The sequence below is a fragment of the Lepidochelys kempii genome, chromosome 11, assembly GCF_965140265.1.
Source record: "Lepidochelys kempii isolate rLepKem1 chromosome 11, rLepKem1.hap2, whole genome shotgun sequence".
Lineage (NCBI taxonomy): Eukaryota > Metazoa > Chordata > Testudines > Cheloniidae > Lepidochelys > Lepidochelys kempii.
The window spans coordinates 50,769,549-50,792,105 of NC_133266.1; the positions used below are offsets into that span (position 1 = coordinate 50,769,549).

Consider the following 22,557-nt stretch of genomic DNA (forward strand, 5'->3'; position numbering starts at 1 on the left):
ATGTAAAACCACTCCTAACTGCACACTATTGAGGGCCACTAGCTAAGCACTCATGCACTAAACTGCAGAGGAACACCAGCATGCTCTCTAGTCCCAGATGTTCCCCCCAAAGTGTGTGTCTTGTACTGCTCAGTACCCTCCTGAACAATACAAGCTCATAGAAAGTCCATCATTTCATCAAAGGAAAATGGTAATGCCTTGTTATCCCAAGGGGATAATCCAAACACATTGGTTAAAATAAAATAAGATAAGTTTATTAACTACAGAAAGATAGATTGTAAGTGATTACAAGTGATGATGCATAAAAGTCAAACAGCATGCTAATGGCTAGCTTAAACTAACAGAATTCAAAGCAGAGGTTTTCTTCACCATACGCTGCTGTAAATTTCACAGGCTGGGGTTCCTTTCAGCCTGGGACCCCTTCCCTTTAGTTCAGCGTCCTTTAGGTATTCATTGATGTCATGAGCGGAGAGATGGGAGGAGGAGTACAGTCAAGTGTTTTCCTCTCCTCTTTATAATTCAATTTCTTGGGCTAGAAACATCCTTGCTGACTCATGGTGACATGCAGTCTGTTGTGGATGTGAAGTTTGAACTGTCCCTGTGGAGGAATGTAAATTTCTTGTTTACACATTTTCCCCTGCTAGAGAATGGCTGCTTAAGCAGGTGATAGCCCTTTAACTCCTGAGAAACTGATTTGGGCCTCCTTTTCTTAAACTTGGAGCATATTACAGCAATGATACACAGCAGAAACTTATAACTTCATATACAATGTTGATATGCATATTTTACCCCAACAATAATGTTCAGCAGATGATGATATTTCTAATACATCACAAGGCATACTTTGTAAAAATTTATCATAGTCTTGTAAAAGTGATGAACATAATAGTATAGACCATCACATATACCAAGCCATGCTGCTCTAACTTATCTGAGTGAAAATTGAGAGAAGAATGCAAGATTTTGCTCTATATGTTTTTTTGTTAAAATAGAAAACAAGCCCACACTACTTGAATATTGTTTTTTAATGTCTATGTAAGAAATCAAGTCATGTTTCCTGCAAAATGGTGGTCTGTTTTCTAGGTATCTACCTTTGAGGGCTTGAAAAGTCTGGGAGTCCCTTTAACCACCTGTCAATGGAAATAGATGAGTTGGATTTATTTTTATTTTTTCTTAACTACTCTAAATTATTTTTGAATGAATCAGGCTTCTGGGAAGAAGACGGCAATTCAGTCAGTCTTGGCAGAAAAAGATAAGATCTTTTTGTATACTCATAATTTGTCTAGTTTTGTATTTAGTCAAAATTACTTCCTTGTAATTAGTTTAAACTGTCTGTACCTTCTCAATATAGAATGTTAGGACTGCAACAGACTTTTGTGATGCATGTAGCTAATGAAGTGTTCCAGCAATCTATTAAAGAGGAAATACTGTTCTCTCATTTATTATATATAAACATACATATGGAATGGAATGTACTGTTGTATGTGTCTCTCACTCCTATAGACACAGCTTTGTTACTATGTTGATTTGGGAAATCTGTCTATTTAGAGCTTATGAATTGTTTGATATTGGGGGCTCTTTATGTGTCTTTGTGTCAGACAGCTGACTCCATTGTCGATGTGGTTCTCTGTTGTCCTTCTACCTCCCTGTTGGACTGGAATTCCAAGGTGGAGTAGAACAGGGTTGTTAATAAAAGGTCACTAAACTCAGATGGCCCTCAGAAGCAATTTAGACTAAAAGCTCACTCCTATCCAGGAGAACTGGTTCATCAGAGGAGAGATTGCCTGATAATTAAATCAACTGGTAGGAGTCTGTGGTCTCCTGCTGTTGCTGATCAAGAGGTCACTGAGGAGGCTGGAAAATAATTGTTTTAACTCTAGCTCTTTGGCCATTTTCATCAGTTCAAGCTGAGGGGAGCTGTTGCGGGAGCCTGATAAGGTAGAAGTGATCGCTACCTTCTGGAACACAGATGAATACCCTCCCACCCCTCATCTCAAGGACACCCAAATGGAAGGGTGAGCTGGAGAAGGGGGTATTAGGTTCAGGGTGTTTGTTTTCTAAATGATGTGTACTTTTTTCTGCTTTATCTTGCAAAAGTAAATGGTTTTTAGAATCCTGTACAAAGTCCAAATCTGTTTGCTTTCATTGTCACATGCCTCTGAACAGGTGAACTATGAACCAGAAGGCTCACACCTTTGGTGGGGTTCAGGGGTATATGCCAGAGCTGCTCATGAAGCAGAACTACGGTCTCAAGCTGAAGGTTTCCAGTGCCCAAAGTGGTGTCGGACACAAGGGCTTCACATGGAGTTCTTGCTTGTTCTTAGGGACAGTACCTAAACTCTGCCTGGCCCCAGAACGCTAAGAGCATGTAGGATTCAGCAGTTGGATCCCCTCACAGAAATCTGGTGAGCGTACAGCTTAGGGAGCTTGACCAGATCTGTGACAGTTAGCTAAAATTAACTTGGGCTGCCTGGATTCATTCTGGTCTCTGGTGTCATAGAGCTCCCTATTTGAAGGGACTGTTAACTGTGAAGGCCAGCCACTATCTCTTCATGGTTTAATCCTAGATATTGATAGCCATTGTGAACTTTAAGGCTGTTAATGGGCTAATCCTGTGCTCACTCCTCAGCAACTTCCTCTCCTAACCTGGCATGCTGTAGGATTCATAGTTTTTATTAACATTAATACACAAATATTTCATGTGAAGCAGTTAGGGTTGCTACACGCACAGAATGCTTTATGAAACCCCAGAAGCAAGGAAATGGAAAGATAAGCTGCTTAACAGTACTTGCCTCCACTTTTCCACCCACAAACACCATCTTAGCATTAGCACAACTACTACATATCACTATGCACTGTGGCTGTAAGCCTGCGTTCCTTTTATGCTTCTGTGAAGACCTCTATACCAAATTATTTCCCCCCAACATTATCTTTCAAGGTGCATACACCCAAGAGTTAGAATATTTTATGTTGTTATATTTCTGGAAGGTTGCACATAATATTACTCTGATTCTTAGAATTTAGAACCCCAAAATGGGGAGAAAGAAAGTGGGCTGCTTTCTGAAGCACAACTTTGACTCAGATTGTATATTTCTCTAGAGAGCCCAGAGGCCTGCAAACAGAACTAGTAAACTCCTGGAAAAATGAGAGCTTGTATTTCTAACACAGTCTTCCATATACTCAACCCAGCAATAGTTGTTGTGGGTGTTTTGTGCAGTATTTGGTTGTGGCAGGAGGGAATATAAAGTTCTCTGTTCAAAAGGGTATTTAGAGGGGGTAATGGAAGGCTGGCATCCTTAAGAACAGAAGAGTGTAGCTTCTGCAAGAAAAGTTTTTATGTGCACCCATCAGCCAATCAGGTTTGTGTGCTCCATGTCCAGTAGCTTAAAATTAACATAAATACGACTTTGAAAACAAAACAGAGTACCCATTGCTCCTGATCTCCTCAGAATCCTGCTCTCTACTCTATTTTGTAGAGACACAATATTGTAAAGAAATATCAATCAACAATGAAAAGCAGAATTACTCAAAGAAAAAGTAATCAGAGTCCAAATGCAAAAGCTTCCTATTAGAGAAGCTAAACAAAAGCTACATTTATAGTTTCCAAAAATTGTCCCTGGATGAAGCTTCATGAGAAGGAGGTAGCCAGATCATGAGGAAACGGGAACTTGTGCCTCATTTTTAAAACCACTTTAATATGCAGCCTAACTGTGGAGTCAAAATGGGTAACTCCAATAGATAAAATCATAGCCATTGCAAAATGGTGCCGGGGAGAGGGAATGTTCAGATTGCACAAGTGCAGTCCACTAATAACCTTAAACATCGGGGCAGTATCTTGAAAATGAATCCAGTAATGAAGAGGAAGTCAGTGGATGTGGTGAAGAACCTGTTCTATAGGCTCTGTTAGACATGTTATGCTTTGGAGGGAGGAACCAAGTGATGGACTAATTATAGCTTCCACCTACCCTGCACCTTCATCCTCTGGTAGAGTGAGTTACAGTAGACCACCAGCACTGAGGTGGGATATACATGGATTTCTATGGCTAGGTCTGCCCCGAGGGAAAATCATGAAGCTTCCTTTTCAGTCAGAGATGAAGAAAAGGTTTTTAATAAGTTTTGTTATTCTGGTGTCCAGCATCAATGTGCCTTGTAGAACAGAAGATCACTTGTGGATATATGTCTCAAACAGAGTAAAGGCATACTGTTTTTAAATACAACTTTTTAAAATGCTCCCCCCTTCTAATTGCCATCACATCAGTCTTTCCTGGATCAATTATGGACCAGCTGTCTCTATTCAGCTTCCAGTTTACTCAGTATACTGAGATAGCTGTGAGATACTTCATGCAGATGTTACTAATGATACACAGAACTCTTTGTCAGTGTAAGTCATGGCATCTCACAGTCTCCATTAGCAGCTTCAAATCAATGTTGAATAGGAAAGGTGAGAAGATATGGCCTGGTGGGACTACACAAATTAGGGCCTGCATGGAAGAGTAACTGTCCATCAAAACATTTCAGGATCTGCCAGGGAGTGACAAGCATAGCCAGGCTGAAGTAACCCTATCTACCACTGCCAGGTTTTACGAGTGGGTCAGCATTACTTTATGGTGGATGGTAGCTTGAGACTGAGTAGTGTCAGCAACCACATTCATGGTGATAAGGATGTTCTCTATCAGGGTAGCTACAGCTGTTTCTGTGCCATGACTCAGGCTGAAGTCCTGCTGGGGAGGATCTAGAAATTTAGTGGTGAGCAGATGTTCCTGGGCCCTGCTTGTTAACTATTCAGGTCTTACTGAGGAATGGGAAAGTAGAAACCAGGTGTTAGGGGGTTGGTTCATGTGAGTGATTCTTTTTTAATAGTAGTCCAGACTATTTCACGTTTCAAAGCAGTGGAAATAATGTCTTCCCTAAGGAAGGTGTTGATTGTCTCCCTCAGCAGTGGGCTAAGGTGTGCATTACTGGCTTTTGCTATTCAGCAGGGGCACAGGTCCATTTCACCAAGATTTTTCCATGTGGTTTCAGCAACTCTCTCTGGGTGAATTGGATGAAAATTTGTCAAAAATGATCAGATAATTGTTGCCTGCTGCACTGATATATTTCCCTCTTGATTTGAGAGGCTGTCACACATTTGATTAATGTTCCTCTGTGAAAGAAGTGAAGAGCTTCTGGAAGCAGGTGGTACTTGGCTCTGTGGTTGGTTGAGGAGAGGCAGGCTGCCTTTATATATGTGGAGGATGGGACTATATTTGGGCCTCACTGTCTGTAAGGTACTTTAGATACAAGCATGCAGGGTGCCAGTAGAAAGGCTAGGGTCAGGAAGATGAGAGGTTCATGTTTACACACATGACACACTATGCAAATGGGTTTTATTTTGGGGATTCTGGTTTGATCCCAACCCTAGTTTGGGAAACATCTGTAGCTGCATCTCCTTTCACATATGGCTTTAAAAGCAGTAAATAATAAAGCATACAAGGTAGCTTCTATGTTTCCCTACGGTTCCTGACCAACATAACTCCCTCATTTATTTCCCCTCTGAGTGTAACACTCCATTTCTAAAGTGCTGAGCTTAAATAGTCTCAGCTTCACCTAATTAGCTCACAATCCAGGAGTGTCTCTAAACTATTTCTGAAACTTGGAAAGCTCAAGCTGTTTTTCTGGCCTGGTGGATGCACCTAAGGCAGGGTGCTTCATGACTTCCCCTTAAAGACATGTACAACCTGTCAGTATTTATATAACAAATTATAAAACAATCAATTTGTAAGCAACTACAGGATAACAGTGTTATATGGAATTTGTCAAGAACAAATCATGCCAAATCAACTTCATTTTCTCCTTTGACAGGGTATGGGCCTAGTAGATGGGGAAGGGGAAGCTGCAGACATATCTTGATTTCAGGAAAGTTTTTGACAGTCCTACATGACAGTCTCATGAGCAAGCTAGGGAAATGTGCAGGTGTTATAGTAATTTCATCTAGACCACAGCTGTTGAAAGACCCTACCCAAAGAATAGTTATCAATGGTTTGCTGTCAAACAGGGAGGACAAATTAATACGGCCCTGCAGGGGTCTGTCCTTGGTCTGGTACTAGTCAATATTTTCATTAATGACTTGGATACTGGAGTAGAGAGTATGCTTATAAAATTTGCAGATGACCTTAAAATGGAAGGGGTTAAAGGCATTTTGGAGGACAGGATTAGAATTCTCAACAACCGTGACAAATTGGAGAATTGGTCTGAAATCAACAAGATGAAATTCATTAAAGATAAGTACAAAGGACATGACTTAGGAAAGGGGAAAAAAATCAAATATTAACTACACGATGGGAAATAACGGGTTAAGTGGTGGTGCTGCTGAAAAAGGTCTGGGGATTATAGTGGATCACAAATAGAATAAGAGTCAACAATGTGATGCAGTTTCAAAAAAGGCTAATATCATTCTGGGGTGTGTTAGCAGGAGTGTCACATGTAAGACACAGCAGGTAATTGTCCTGCTCTACATGGCACTAGTGATGCCTCCACTGGAGTACTGTGTCCAGTTCTGGGCACCACATTTCAGGAAAGATGTGGACAAATGGGAGAGTATGGCAAATACCCCTCTATCCCCAAATTTATCCACTGGCCAAGCAAGCAAATAATGATAAAACCCAGTTTTGTAGGATTCAAAAAATTAGACATTTATATGGATAATGAGAATATCCAGAAGTTTATATTAGATGGACTATTAAATGTAAGGAATGTAAACCCACATGTTCATGATATAAGCTGTATGAGTGCTGCTGTGCACAACTATGTTCAGAGGGCCAGCATAAGCCACCCATGTTATACAATGCAACCGTCTGCATTTTGTAAGTCTATGTTACTTAATATACACTAATATTGTACTAATCTACTTTTGAAATGGGCTAGTGTCAAGGATCATTAAAGAAAACTGTGGCATAATTAAGACACATTGTTTTCTTTTCTGTGCTCTTATTTTTTTAATATCTCCTTTTCACTCAAGCTGTTGCTACAGAATTAGATGTTGATGGAGTTTCTGACATGAACAATGATGAGTGGTGCATAATCTCAGTTAAAGATGAGAGCCTACTGCACAATGGGAAGAAGTCTTCCCAGTATAAATCTGGTACTTTAAAAGCCAAAGCTTCCACAACTGGGAGATAAAGAATAACTCAAAGTCCAAGTATGACATTCATTTACTTCCAAAGAGGTTTTAAAAAAATATTTATTTCTTTTTTCCCCTTTAAATACTCTGAAGTTTAAATGAAAACTCCGCAAATAGAGGATGGGCCAACTGATCTCCCTGTTCTCATTAAGCAGTACTTCACTCTGCAGTTAGCCCCCATGAAATCAAAGGTGTTTTGTTTAGGAATTATTATTACAATTGTCAGATTTCAGAGTAACAGCTGTGTTAGTCTGTATTCGCAAAAAGAAAAGGAGTACTTGTGGTACACCTTAGAGACCAATTTATTTGAGCATAAGCTTTCGTGAGCTACAGCTCACTTCATCGGATGCATACTGTGGAAAATACAGAAGATGCTTTTATACACACAAACCATGAAAAAATGGGTGTTTATTACTACGAAAGGTTTTCTCTCCCCCCACCCCACTCTCCTGCTGCTAATAGCTTATGTAAAGTGATCACTCTCCTTACAACGTGTAAACACCCATTTTTTCATGGTTTGTGTGTATAAAAACATCTTCTGTATTTTCCACAGTATGCATCCAATGAAGTGAGCTGTAGCTCACGAAAGCTTATGCTCAAATAAATTGGTTAGTCTCTAAGGTGCCACAAGTACTCCTTTTCTTATTACAATTGTATGTCAAAGGTATGATGTGCTGTAAAAACTACAAGACTCTAGGCTTACCATGCTAATAAAGATGATGTTACATACTTCACCCAATTTCTCTCTTTAACATTAAATATAATCCACCTAGGCCTTGACCTGACATGATAGACCTATTTCTTTTGATCTAAGAGTTAATGATTCTATTCGGAGGGACTAAGGCTGGATCACTGCAGCGAGGTGGAGGAAAGGGGTTCTTCATGAGAACTCTCTCACAGCAATTTCTCTACATTATTCCACTGTTGGAGATGGGGTTTTCCTCCTATGCTAGACTGTGGGATCTGCCTTCAAACCCACGTGCCTGGGGCATATAGGGAACACCCACAATGGGAGTGGAAGCCCCATATCATTGCTAGAGCTCTGTGACCCCAGAAGAAGGAGATTCTACCAAGAAAAGGGCTTGATGGAAAAGATAGCACAGGGCCAGGCCGTATTATTTTTTCTTAATAAAATCCAAGGAGTTATGGATGTCGCTCACACCCACCCATTCTTCCCAGATATGCCAAACGCCTACCTCCACCCATTCCATGGCATGGGTTATCAGACCATCAGAGAGGACTCTATGGGATGTAGGGAAAAGGAGGTGGCAGTGTTAGGGAGACAGATGAGCCCTACCTAGAAGCAAGAGAAAGAGAGATCTGCATATGGAGTCCCCTCTTCTGCACAGGCTAGATTTCTGACATTGGCCCTATGTAAGTGGGGAGACACTTAGATCTCAAGTACTGGTGCTTTTTGTCCCTAGAACTCACTGGGAAAGAAGTCAAAATAATTTATATCCTTCCTCCTCCTCCTCTCCACTGCCCACCTAGGTTAGTGGCTTGACATCTATAAACCAGGTCAGCAGCCTTGAGCAAATAGCTGAAGGAAATTTAGAAGATTGATCACTCTGTCATTGTATGATGGCAGCAAAAGGGAATCAGTGTTTTTATATAGCATCAAAGTGGACTGGATTTAACTGTGTAAAACAGGGAGAATTTAAATCTAGATCCAGATCATGGCTACCTAAGGTGTAAGGAAGAGTAAAACTAACCAAAGAGAGAGAAAGGAGTCTATCTTTCCTGATAGAATTGCCCTTTACAGGAATAATTGAATTTGTATTTGTCTCTTTTATGAGAGGTAACTTTTGTTAGAAATAAATAAATTTAAAAAAGCTTTGATCATTACTCTGCAAAAAGAAATGATAGAATTAATTTTTATAATGCCAACTGCATCATAAAGGAATTTTGAAATGGCTAAAGCCACTTCAGCTAAGCATACTCAGAAAATAAGGGCATTCCAGTTAATCCAGTAAGGTTATGGCAATCACCTTACCTGTCCATACATATGGTCCTCCTTAGATGTGTGTGGGGGGGGGGGGGGGGCAGAAAGGGGGTTGGCTTTTTTGACTCATTCGTTGGCTTTGTTTCTAAGGGGACAAGGAAGGATAGATATGGATTCATTCCTGAAGCAAAAGTTCCCTTGATGAGCTTTCAGTAGGTGATATGGTGAAGGGGGAGCCAAGGAATTAGTTACATATTTTGTGCACTATATTATTAGAATGACCTTGGCACCTAATACAACCAGCTGTTTGGGGAGGAGCGGAAGGAAAATACAAGTTCACTTTACAACAATATTTATAGGAATATGACTTAGCATTATCATGGGGGCACAGTTATTGAAAAGTTAAAAGAAAAGGAGTACTTGTGGCACCTTAGAGACTAACCAATTTATTTGAGCATAAGCTTTCGTGAGCTACAGCTCACTTCATCGGATGCATGTTGTGGAAAGTGTAGAAGATCTTATTATATACACACAAAAAGCATGAAAAAATACCTCCTCCCACCGAGAGGAAGAGAGATCTTGTTCACCTGGTTAACTTAGTTTTACAGCTAGCCTGCAACAGCCTCACTAAAAGAGTCCCTAGCTGCAAGTTATTCTTTCTTCCTTGAGAAAGAGTGATGTTTATGATCTTATTGTGTTTTGCTTGGGACCATCTTTGTCTGTTGATCCCCAGTCACCAGGTCTGTGTTGTTTTTTGTCAAAGTTTTCAGATCCTCTGTTAATACTTTAATTCTGCTTTACATATGTGAACTCACTTCAAACATTGACTAGCAGCTCTTAAAAATAACAGGTCTGATTCTCCATTTCCCTCCCCCTAGTGTACATCAGTACAGAGTGGGTGGAAATCAGAATGGTATAATTTTGCCCTCACTTTGCACAGATGTAAAGGATCATCTTTGGGTCAAGGTAACAGAGAACCAGACTGTATTTCTTCCCCCCCGCCCCCCACCCCATGCTACTGTAACAATCTTTGTACAAGATATGCTTTGTAAAGTAGCACGTGAAAAATAATAACTGATCATTTATCTTCTTATATGATGTATGCCAGAAGATGTACAAAAAGTTATAAATATATACTGGAATTATGACTAAAGTGTGTTAGGGGGAGTTGGTAAACAGGTCTGTGTTAGACAAAGGAATGTGTATCTGATTCTCTGACCAGCCTGATTCTCTGACAAAGACAGTGAAGGTCCATATTTGCATATAAGCAGTAAACAAGACCACCAAGACATCAGGGAGAGGAGATAACAGGAAACAGGACAATATGCATTTCATCAAAAAAGAAAGAAAGAAAAAGCATGGAGCTTCCTTCACCACCAGACTCCGTCACTTTCCTCACAGCTTGAATAAACTTTACTTTTGAGGGCATAGGCGGTGAGTTATATGGGCCCATGGTGCCTGTGCTCCACCAAAGTTTGGGCTAACCATGCTTTGTGGGGCCTCACGCTCCAGGCTGCCCTGGAACCCATGTCCCCCTGAAGCCTGCCCCCCCCCCCAAAAGCAGGGGGCCAAGGGCAATTGCCCCAGTGGCTGTGCTTGGACCTGTTCTGGGCACCACCAAAAATTATACAAACTTGGCGCTCATGTTTGAGGGGTAATCCAACCATTTCAAAGCTTTACTGGTCTATAAAGACTGGGGCTTGAACCTCAGATGATACGCAAATTGATTGTATGTACTATTATGTATTATAAGAGTGTATAGCGTGTGTTTTTTTCTGAAAGCTAATGACAAACTGGTGATTAATATCATTGTGACATGTATGTATTAACACTATGAGGAAATATGGATACCTAATGATATTATGTTTTAAAATCTGTGCCCAAACATGGAGAAACAGGTTCACATCCAGACTGGATAGAAGGCAGCTATTGACCTGTCTTGGATGTAAATTAAGCATGGTAGAATTGAAACAATGGAAGCCCTATTTATGTACATGGGATGGGAAATCCAGGGGAAGGGAAGAACAGCATAAGATCATCCTGCCTCTTGAAATAACATAACTTTGGAAGATATAACCAAGGACAGAGACCCATCTTTGGCATCCATCACAGGACAGACACAAGAGGGCAGAACTCTTGCAAGCTGAGAAAGATGGGTTTGAAGTCTCTGGTATCTAAATATAGGTGAAAGAAACCATCCTGAAAAAAGCCTGTACCTTGCTAGATTAAGTTTTAGATTTTTAGATGGGTATTTTCTCTTTTATTTGCTTATAGCCCTTACTAATTTTATCCCTTATACTTGAACTCACTTAAAATCCTATTTTCTTTTGTTTTGATTATTAGTCTAAACCACCGGTACTGTGTTTGAAATAAAGTGAATGTTAATTCAGATAAAATGGCAAGCTAGTGGGTTTTGTGTCTTTAGAGGAACAAACAAATCTTATTATTTCTCTGAACTGTCCAGGAGAGGGCTGGACACTATATGGTTTGGGGAAAATTTTGGGACTGGGAGTGTGTTGCGGTTACCCTGCAAGGCTGGTGGAAGCCAGAGTGGGACTGTGGGGTTATAGACTGGCTGCTGGGGTCAGAGCTGCTGAATGAGAGCTATGTAGCATGCAGACACTCAGGGTGTGACCTGCACACTTGTAGGCTGGTTGTGAGTGTCCCAGGCTGGGACCTACAGCAGCAGAGCATTGATAGGCACCCCAGGTTTCCAGGCAAGTGGTGACACAACCCCTCACTGGTGTGGTTTTTCTCCCCTCCCCGCAAACACCATCTGACAGGCCCAGTGCTTTTGAATGAAATAAAAAAGGTATCCATTCCCTTTTGCTTAAAAATCAAAGTATATTAAATAGAGCTTGAATGTGTTTTATATTGTGATGGACAATGGGAAGCAAAACATTTACCCTCATCTGTGAGGGTCCAATTATAATTATGGATTTAGATGTATGTATATCTCATAGCCTTTCATAAAATCAAAACAAATCTTCAAAGCGCTATTTTGTTACTTTTCTTCCTTGACTTCACAAAAATGTAGTATTTCGGGGCAGGGGGAGGAAAATGATTAAATTATTCAAGTAATGGGCACTTGTGTCTGTGATCTGTTTAACTTCTGATGGTACAAATGATAGCTATAACTTTAGAAGTGAAAGTGAATTGTACACTCTTACCAAAGTGTTTTACAGTAGAACCTCAGAGTTATGAACACCAGAGTTATGAACTGACCAGTCATCCACACACCTCATTTAGAACCATAAGTACACAATCGGGCAGCAGCAGAGATGACAAAAGCAAATACAGTACAGCACTTTGTTAAACATAAGCTACTAAAAAAAGGGAAAGCAGCATTTTTCTTCTGCATAGTAAAGTTTCAAAGCTGTATTAAATCAATGTTCAGTTGTAAACTTTTGAAAGAACAACCATAATGTTTTGTTCAGAGCTATGAACATTTCAGAGTTATAAACAACCTCCATTCCTGAGGTGTTGTAACTCTGAGATTCTACTGTATATCTTTTAAAGTGTGCTAGCTTTAGAAATGCTGTGTAGGATCAGAAAAAAAGTGACAGGTGAAACTAAAAGAATGGAGAGTATTAAATTGTGTTCTTTAAAAAGCACGGTTCATTGAATTAGTTCAGATTATGGGATGAGGGAGAAGTGCTCGCACGTGAAGTGAAGTATAATTGGATAAACAAGGGGCAGTTTGGTCATTAGACTAGATATAAGTGATTTTTTGATGATAGACTAGAACACTTCCACTGGAATGTCTTTGCTTTTGCTATATTTGAAAGGCAAAGCCCTATCCATAATGAACAGGAAGCACATAGGAGTGTAGATGGAAGAGAAACTGGGCCAGCGGATAGAGTTGTTTCACCAGCACAAGACATGATGGCTCTGGGAGAGGATGGAGAGTGATGCATTGCCAATGCCAGACACATTTCTTCTTTGAAAATGAGGAGTTTGTACTTCTGCTTACCATGGTTTGCAGACCACAGTGGGTGTACTAGCCTATTGGAACCATGGTTATATTCCCTAACTGCAGATCACACTCAATTGGCAGACCACAGTCCCCGTGAGCATGGAAATCAGTCCTCCACTATGCCCCACTGAGTAATAGACAGAGATTCTACTTTGCTGTTTCCATGAGAGGAAGAGGGTTGCTTAAACTAGTTCAGCTAGTTGGGTGGTCAACAAAAGACATCCAGACCAAACTGTCAGACTGCAGAATGATGTGGCAGTTCATCAACAACACCCGGTGGATTCAGGCAGCTTGGTAAGGACATTCTGTAAATGGGTTAAACCATTCTCACATAGGCTTATTCTACCTTCCACCCCCATCTTTAAAAAGTAGCACCTCAGACCTATAGCAGTTTCCAGGTAATGAATGCTTTCTGTGTGTGCTATTAAAAGAATGGACATGTAAATTATGACGAGCAGTGGCCAACCAGCTGGGAGAAAGACAAATAAGAGGAATAAAATATGTAAGAGTTTAGAGAGGTTGACTCTTCAAAATGCTTTCCATGCAATCTAAACCTCAGACAGTTGACAAAAAGATTCCCCATTCACAAAGCAAGATTGCTGCTAGTCCTTCTACTCCGTATGTGATTTGGATAGGAAAAAATGAAGACGCTGTTTATATGTTCATTTTGCTCATGTTCAAATTTACAAATACTTTTTTTTCCCTCCTAAAATGAACTTGTTTACACAGGAAGCATGAATACCACTAAACAAAAATAAAAGCAGGAAAACACAACCCAAAAATCAATAAAATGCCCTGATTTTAATGTGTGTTCATTTTGGACATCCTAGGAAGAATCTTTTTGGGGGAAAAGATTATTAGAGAAATGGGAAGGCTATAATATGAAGAGATTTTTTTTTAAAGGACTAATTAGGTTCGAGAGGATGCAAATGACAGGGGCCCTGACAGAGTTATATAAAATAATAAATGGCATAGGAATGGTGAGTCAGGCTCTCTTGCTCATCTTATTCATCATAATACATGAACAAAAGGATATTCTATTAAACAGAAAGGGAATACATTGAAAATTGATATGAAATTTTTTTTTACATACGACACAGTTAACCTATTGAACTCATTGCCACAAGATATTACAATCTGAGAATTTTGCCATAGCAGTTGAGAGAGAGAAAATGCTACTGGCTCCAATTCTCCTTTGCAGTAGACCAGTAGATCCAGTGCTTAACTCAGAAAAGAGAATGTATCTTAACTCACTATTTCTTTCCTAGAATGCGGACAGCAGTACAATCCTGTGGGTGAATCCTCCTGGTCTAAGAGGTAGTAGCCAATCTGGATGCAGAGATTTACCCATTTAACAAATGGGTAAATCCTCTTCTGATCTATCAGTCAGATGGGTTACAATCTTCTGCATGTGGAGTTTTCATGACTTCCACATCTACATGCAGGCATGTTTCCCTAGCTGCTCTTCTACGTGGCTGGAATCAGCTGCAGATGGTACCTCTCTGCTGAACAATCATCATTTTTCAGGCCTCAGCAGAGCTCCAGTGTGACATATAGCAGGAGTCCTCCCTGAAAAAAGCTGGTGAAGAAGGGCAGAAAATATTCTTCTTGTGCCTGCACTTGTGGAAGAAGGTGCATTCTTCCTGTCCTACCCTCCCTCTTCCACTTTCAGCCTCCTACAGAACTGCCTCTGGACCAGGTGACTGTGCTCAGTTTCAGAAGGATTAGTGATTTCTGGTGGCTCCAGGTAGTGGGAGAAGAGAGTGATATAGCTTCTGTCCAGGGCATCAAAAGAAGACACTTCAGCCATGCTTGTGCTTGATCGCCATGGACTTGAATAGGAGTTTGCCTGAGACAGGCAGCCAGGATTAGACATGGTGGGTAAAATTTTCAAAAGCACCCAAGTCACCTAAAAGTCTAAGTCCCACTGACAGTCATTTTTTAATATGGGATTTAGGCGCTGTTGAAAATTTTACCCACTGACTTTAAACTTTTCTTCATCTTGTCGTTCATGTTAGAGAATTCTTGATCTATTTTAACCATAAACATCCACAGTCTAAAGCTCTGGAATGGAGTGAGGCATCCAATAACTTTACAAAAGAGATGTACAGATGGTGGTCTACAGGGCTGGATATAAGGGCAGGCGACCACCTGGGGTTCCAGACTTGGGATGATGTTTTTGTTGTTAGGGACATTTCAGTTATTCTTAAAATTAAAAAGGTTCTATACGCTTAGAAGAAGAAGAAATTGTTTTTGTATATAGCATGAATATATACAGATTTACAGATCCTAGCATACAAATGTATTGCCTCATATGACCGGGATAAATCATGCATGCAAATCATGCATAAAAGTCATGAAATGGGCTACAAATGCAATAAAAATAAGGCATTCAAAAGTTTAACAAATGGAGGAAGGAGGGCACTGAAGACACTCCTTGCCTGGGGCGCCATTTGGTCTAGGACCAGCCCTGGTCCTGTACTCCCCTATTTTTAGATCTCTGATACTGTGCTGATACTGCATTTGGTGAAGACAACTTTGGTGGCAGAAGGATTTAATTCTGTTTTAGGAGTCTAGAATAGATGTTTCATCATTAGAATGCTCTATTCTAGTTTGCTCTTCCCCTCTATTTTCACCTGAGCAAAGATTTATTTGAACAATGTGAGCAGTGATATAAAGTTAAAATAGCGCTTATCACAGTACCAGTGCACTTAGTTGTGTGACGTTTAATATGTTGATAAAATGGAGACAGATTGTAAACCAAACTTGATGGCAAGTGAATGTGTTTGTGCAACTGAACTTCCTATGCATAGTTTTGTTCTGGTTCTTGGAAGGAGACAGGAGGTAAACACACTGAGAATTCTAAAAGTGAAACCTAGGGCCAGATGGTGTCATTTAATCGCTTGCCTGCATCCAGCACAGTATGAAGATATACCACCCTAGAATGAGCTTTGGGAGCCGGGGGAGGACTGTACCTTTGTGCAGCCTGTTCTTTTGACTTGCTCCAAAGGACAGCAGGGGAGGAGGGCAGGGTCATGACCTCACTCGTGCTCTCTCCACTTGGAGGTACTCCTGGTGGGGCTAGGAGGAAGCATACCCTATCATCTATTAAAAACATTAACTTTGTCCCTAATCTGCGTGCTGGCTTGCAAGGATGGGAAGGCTTTTTGTGCCCTCCCTTGATGAAAGGTCCAGGATAATCTAACCCCCCAGTATATCTCCTTAAGGCGAGTTCCTAATTGAATCTCAGTCTAATAAAAAGGTTTGGTGTTTTTGTTTTTTTTTTAAATCCCACTTGTTACATCCCTTTTGACAGCTAGGTAACTCCAGTGTAGTTACATAAAGAGAGAACGCAGTATTTTTCAGTAATCTTTAGCTAAATATGAAATACTCTTATGTGACCAACTTAGTCAAAAGAACACTGTAGTAATATTTATTTTTAATACGAAGATTTTTTTTTTGTTCTTTACCTATTTCTGGAGGCAGAGAAGAAAGTGCTTTTGCAGGCTCTCCTTGTTCTATAGAACAACAGAGCTTTGATGCAGACCTGTTTTTTTTTCTAGTTTATATTTGGTTAGCTACTAAAATTAGGGAAACAAATTTCCCCTGTACCTCTCATTCTTTCTTTCCTCTGTGTTTCTCCTAATTAGCATTAAGAGTTTGAATATAGCCTCATCGGTTTCACTTTTGTTTCCAGGCAACTTCACTTTCAAGAGTTCAGTCTTGCTGCCAATGAAATCAATAGCCCAAAGTTCTCTATTTTTTTAAATTTATTATTAGTTCAGTGCTGCAACATTTGGATTGCAAATGCCACATGTGAGTATCTACTTGCAATAAAAAAATATTTCTGCTGGAATTTTAAAAAGCAATTGTAGAAACAATTTCCATTAGTGTCTGGTTTTGTAAAAATACAAATTTTATTCCACAAGTAACATAGTTTCCAGTGAAATAATTAGGATTTTTGTTGTATTCTTTTTCCTCTTAGTAGTACTCATAAGTCAAATAGAAAAGGATGCTGAGCTACTTGAAGTTGGGCAGCACACTCTTGTTCAGAGCAGAAACATTGCCAGACATTTTTGGCATATCTGTGGCTATTAAGCATTAATTAAAGTACAGAACTTAAAGTACAGTGTCTGCAGACTTCTAATTTTGGTTTTGTTCTCATTTTAGTATCCTGTGGACATTTGTCCACATCATTAAATGGCCACATAATTTGGCACAGCTGTGTATGATTGGCAGTCACTGATCATTCTTCAAAATAAGCAGCGGGCACTGCTGTGTTAGGAACACATGTCTAACCAGAGTATTTTAGTCTCATTTTCCTGATCACTATCAGATGCTAGGCTTATGGGAGCAAATATAATACTCTAACATAGTCCATTTACTATATTTTTATTTTTGTGGTGGTTTTAAAAACAGATTTGAGGTTTTAAAGGTCAGCTTCTTATGTAAAGAGTTGAAGCAACAGCTAATGTCTCAATTTTTCATAGATAATTACTGTTACAATGAAATTAGTGGGAGTCTTCCCATTGACTACAATGGACTTTGGATCAGGTTCTATTCCAGAAAGTTCGATATTCTGTAATAATCGGTGAAATGGGTAGTTTTACTACTTTTTCCTGTTAGTGCTCCAAAGTCAGATGAGCAGCATAATTTTCTTCTTACCTTTCAGGATGGCATATTCATGTTCAAAGTTTAAAAAAAAAAAGGCCACATATTTTGGCATATTTCTTATGATACCTAATGCAAAGGTAATGCCAATAGTATTAAATGAGAAACTATGAAATAAGTTTGTCTCTTCAAAGAAACAACACTATGCGTATAGAGGAGAAATCATTTGGAAAGAATCTTAGCAAAATAAAACAAACCACACCAAACCACCCAGTACAACGGGGGAGTTTTATTTTCAAAATCATGTTCCTGTCAGTGGACCTATGTTCATTAGCAGAAAGCCTGCTCTCGCTCCTGCACCCTAGTCTCGTTCAATACTTCTGACTTGACTATTGTATTTGGTTTGTACTAGTTGTGATATGAGCCATTTTGGAAGAATTATCATGTACATGGGGAACAATAAAGGCTACTTACTTACTCCTAACAGTTTTCTGTTTTGTTTAAAGTTTCCAAACCAAGGACATAGGGTAGCTTTGATCAAAACTCCTGACTTGAAGCTATGGTTTCAAATTATTCTTAAAGTGTTTGTAAATTTATTCTGGAATTTTTACTTGATTTAAAAAAAATAGTTTTGCAGCAAAGCAAATCTATTCTTTCTAAAAACAGCTGTTTACATGTACAACTATAGGTTTACTTTGCTGTACTCTGGTTAGATGTTACAGTTTCTCTTGGAAACAAATATACAGACCTAAGCAGTATTTTTTACTAATGTTATTCCCTTTTGTCCTGTTATAATTTTTACAATGCTTTTTTCCCCTTTGCCATAAGAAAAATATACTTCCTACAGCATGGTCTCTGTTTTGCTGCTCAAAAGCCAAACACATACAGTTTTTATGCATTATGACTGGATCATAAATTTCAGCTGGTGTTGATTTCAGCAAGAGGGTATTAATCAAGAATTCTTATTTTAAATAACATTACCCGAGAAGACTCCCAAATATCAATATGAAGTCTTCTTCAAAACAATGGTATTGTAATAACACTACCAAAAAATAGCTGTGCCTTTATGAATATTTATTAAAATGCATACAAACTTTTTACAATTGAATGTTGCTTGGTATTGTAGTTTATTTAGATTCAGTCTGCAGAGCCAGATATAGTGGTATGTGCTGCAAGCTGACAAATTTTGCTCACAGATAAAACTGCAATAGTGCTCAAAATAAGATTTAGCTTCAGATTTATTGACTATACAGTATCATTTTTTTTCTTGTAGATACCATGTTAAATTAAAATGTTTCTTTCCTTGTTTCTTTACTCAGGTAGTTTCAACATTTAAAACCAGATTCCTAAAGTTTGGTTCCTTGTACTTTATGTAAACAACCCTGCATTGGTAGTGGATGGGTAAATAATCTTGTAGGTCTAACTAATTTTACTCAATTATTATAAGCCTCAGTTATATTTATAATCTTTAGTTATTCAGTTTTAACTTAGCAAAGAGCTGCTGCTGCTCACTGAAGTCAATGGAAGTTTTACCATGGACTTTTAGAGGAGCAGGATGGGGCACCAAACATGCATAGGAAAGGCAAACATTATTTCATCATAAAAAAACAGAGTATTTATATAGCTGAACGCTTGGGGGGGCGGGGGGGAGGAAGAGGCAGTTTGGAGAGAGACCAGTAGGGAGAACTATAACATAAAAAAAAAAAGACAAAACAAAGACTCAGGCAGAATAGCCAGCTGATCCTAAGCGAATTTCTGTCCCCTCAGCACATTTTATCTCATCCCTTTATTGTAAAAAAACAATTAATAAACAACCGTTTAAAATTATTTATTGCACAATCTTGCATCTACCTTTTCTATTAAGTGAAAACATTAAAAAAACTACCGAGCCTCCCTGGTGTTTCTTCTTTCCTTGTCCCTTTTCAGTCTATTTTTAATTCCTGTACCATGTATCTTATTTTTTTTCTTTGATTTCAGCAATTTGGTATAGCAAAACTTGCTTCTCCCATATAGACATATATTATACAATAATAAAAATGTTTTGATTAAATAAAAAACTTGGACCATATCAGGAGTCCTGCAATGGGAGAGGGAGGGCACCAGGGTATTGATTTTAAAACAGTCACTTTATTAGGTTTCAGAGTAGCAGCCGTGTTAGTCTGTATTCGCTAAAAGAAAAGGAGTACTTGTGGCACCTTAGAGACTAACCAATTTATTTGAGCATGAGCTTTCGTGAGCTACAGCTCACTTCATCGGATGCATCCGATGAAGTGAGCTGTAGCTCACAAAAGCTTATGCTCAAATAAATTGGTTAGTCTCTAAGGTGCCACAAGTACTCCTTTTCTTTTCACTTTATTAGGACACTCTGTGCCAGTTTTATTCACAGGGGGCAAGGTTAGTATATAGAAAATCATGAACAACTTCAGAGGTATGCCACATAAATGCAGCTAGTGTTCTTATGTCAAATAGGATTTTAATGGTACTGAATACTGATTGCCAGGGAAAGAATGACCAGAACAATAAATCCTATTTGTTGAGAGACTTCATGAAATACAGGCAACCAGTACAAGTTGGGAATAATAGTACCACAAAAAACTTAGTGTAATTTAAAACTTGCCTAATTTTTTAGCCACTTGGTCCTACATTCTTGGCAGGTGATCTGTGAATGTATAATCTGTGAGAGTTAATCCACCCTTTGATCTATGCATATTATTTCAAAGTTTTCCTCCTCAAACTATTTCCTTTGAAACTCCAAGTAACTGATTTTCAGAGGCCTGGATGAGTTTCTAGTAAATCACTCTTTGTGGTTCTATAGATCGATAAAGTGCTGTATCTGAATGCAATTTTTTTTTTAAATGCATAAAAATGTCAGTCAACTTCACGTGTGTTACTCACAGGCTTTACAATATTTCAAGTCACTTCTTTTGATTTCATGATTATGAGCCCAGTCCTTTGCTCCTTACTTAAGCAACGCTTTCATTGACATCACTGGGAGTTTTACCCAGGGAAGGAGTTCAGGACTTAGGCCCTAAACTTGCAAACACTTACTTGTATGTTTATTTTTACATAGGTGAATAGTCCCTTTGAAGTCAATGTAAATGTTTGTCCTTGATATGCATATGTATTCCCCATTGATATAACTGCTCAGTGTTCCATATATAAACTGATGGTACAAGATGGCTTAATAGTCCCAGGTATAATCAAGGGAAGTTTGAAAGGGGATTACTAAGATTAACACTCTCACTCTTCCAGTTCTTCCATCTCTAAACTCTGCAGAAGATTCTGATCCATCTGTGTGGTGTCGCTCTGATTTCATTACATAGAGTATGTACCAGAATCTCTTGTGGGTATGATTAGACATTGCATTATCAGCAAACTGAGAAGTGGATGGATTGGCCTGTGCTTCAGCTGAGGAGAAGGTAGCTACAGAATGCAGACTGCAGTCAACTACCCTTCCCCTACAGCTGGCAGTGTGTGAGATGGCTTAATACAGCCTCCTCCTCCTCCATCCAGCTGTTAGTGTTGCACATTTCCAGCATGGTTTTCTCTGTGTCCTTTCTGATTATCAATGACCTTTGCTCTGTATGAAACCTGTAGTCAGAGCGGAGTAGGAGCATTCCTTTGTTTGGAAGTTGGCTCCTTCCTCAGACCATTTGTTTTAGGTAGAACTCCTACTTGGAAGCACTGATGGTAGGATATGGCCTGAATATAGGAGTACAAGATATAGCCAGCAATGTATAGGATGGGGAAGAAGGCCAGGATCAAAGGGCCAAGCTTGGGGCCCAAAAGGAAAGAGGAAATGAGCAGAACTGGGTGCAGTAAGGAACAAGAGAGCAACGAAGGAAGACATAATAAAGGCATTGAAACAAATGAGGGAGATACATAAGAACTAGGAAGGAATGGAATAAAGGATGAGAAGCAGAGGAGGTTCATTTTGAGAGAAAGAATGAGGACACATTTTGGACAAAGAGAATAGTGTTTGATTTCTGTTTAATGAAGAAACAAGAGTAAAAAGATGAAGTAGAAGATGTCATAGGGTGATCCCCCTCAGAGTCTTTTCCAGCCTCACAAGTGACCTTCAAAACTCCAGGTATTCTTCACCACCACGCTTTATTATATCCCTTCAGCAGACCACAGCCTGGAATGCTATTTAGAGTCAGTAGGCAGCTTCCCCCACTTGCTTCTAGGAAAGGGTACAATATTAGCCACCACTCCAGCCTTCATTCAGCTCCCTACTCTCATCACTAGCACTTCCTTCCCGTCTGCTTATGTAGTCCCAGCTACTGGGTTACTTCCACTCAATTAGCCGTTCAGCTATATCTCTGTTCAGTTAATTGGCACCTTGTGTGGACAGCCTGCCTTTCAATCAGGTCCCAATTAATGTACCCTGGTAGGGATTTGAGTTACTGATTGAGCACACCTTGTTACAGAAGGTAAATAGATGACATAGGAAGGAGAGAGAGGGGGAAGAGAAAAGAGAGAATTAAAGATGGAAATAGAAACCTAGAAGGAAATAAAGTAAACAGCAAAAAGAACATCAAGAAATGGCACCTACAACTTTTAGGGGTGTGGAGTTTATTTTATTTATTGTTCTTTCTAGATTTTATAGCATTTCCCAGGCAGATGTCTCATAGCACCCACATGTTGGGGAAGAGGTATTACAGAATGATGGTAGAATGTGGTTCCTGTGGGGTTTTGAGTCTTATTGCTTTGTAGTACACTATAATCTATAAATTACCTGCTGCGTTGACAGGTAATTTTCTTTTCTGAATGTCAAGGGCTGAACAGTGACTCAAAGAAATTTTCAAACAGGATTTTCTCTAGTGTGGCCCAAGAAATGGATTCAAGAAACAGAAATCCCAAGAACAG

At 39.4% G+C, this 22,557-nt stretch overlaps 1 long non-coding RNA gene across 1 annotated transcript in view; it reads right to left on the reverse strand.

Moving 5' to 3' along the window:
* Positions 1 to 232: 232 nt before the first annotated feature.
* LOC140895728 (uncharacterized) overlaps positions 233 to 22,557 on the reverse strand; it is a 35,861-nt gene continuing 13,536 nt past the window's right edge. The window contains exon 3 of the long non-coding RNA XR_012154330.1: positions 233 to 598. This is a non-coding gene — a long non-coding RNA (uncharacterized lncRNA). The remainder of the gene's footprint in view (positions 599 to 22,557) is intronic.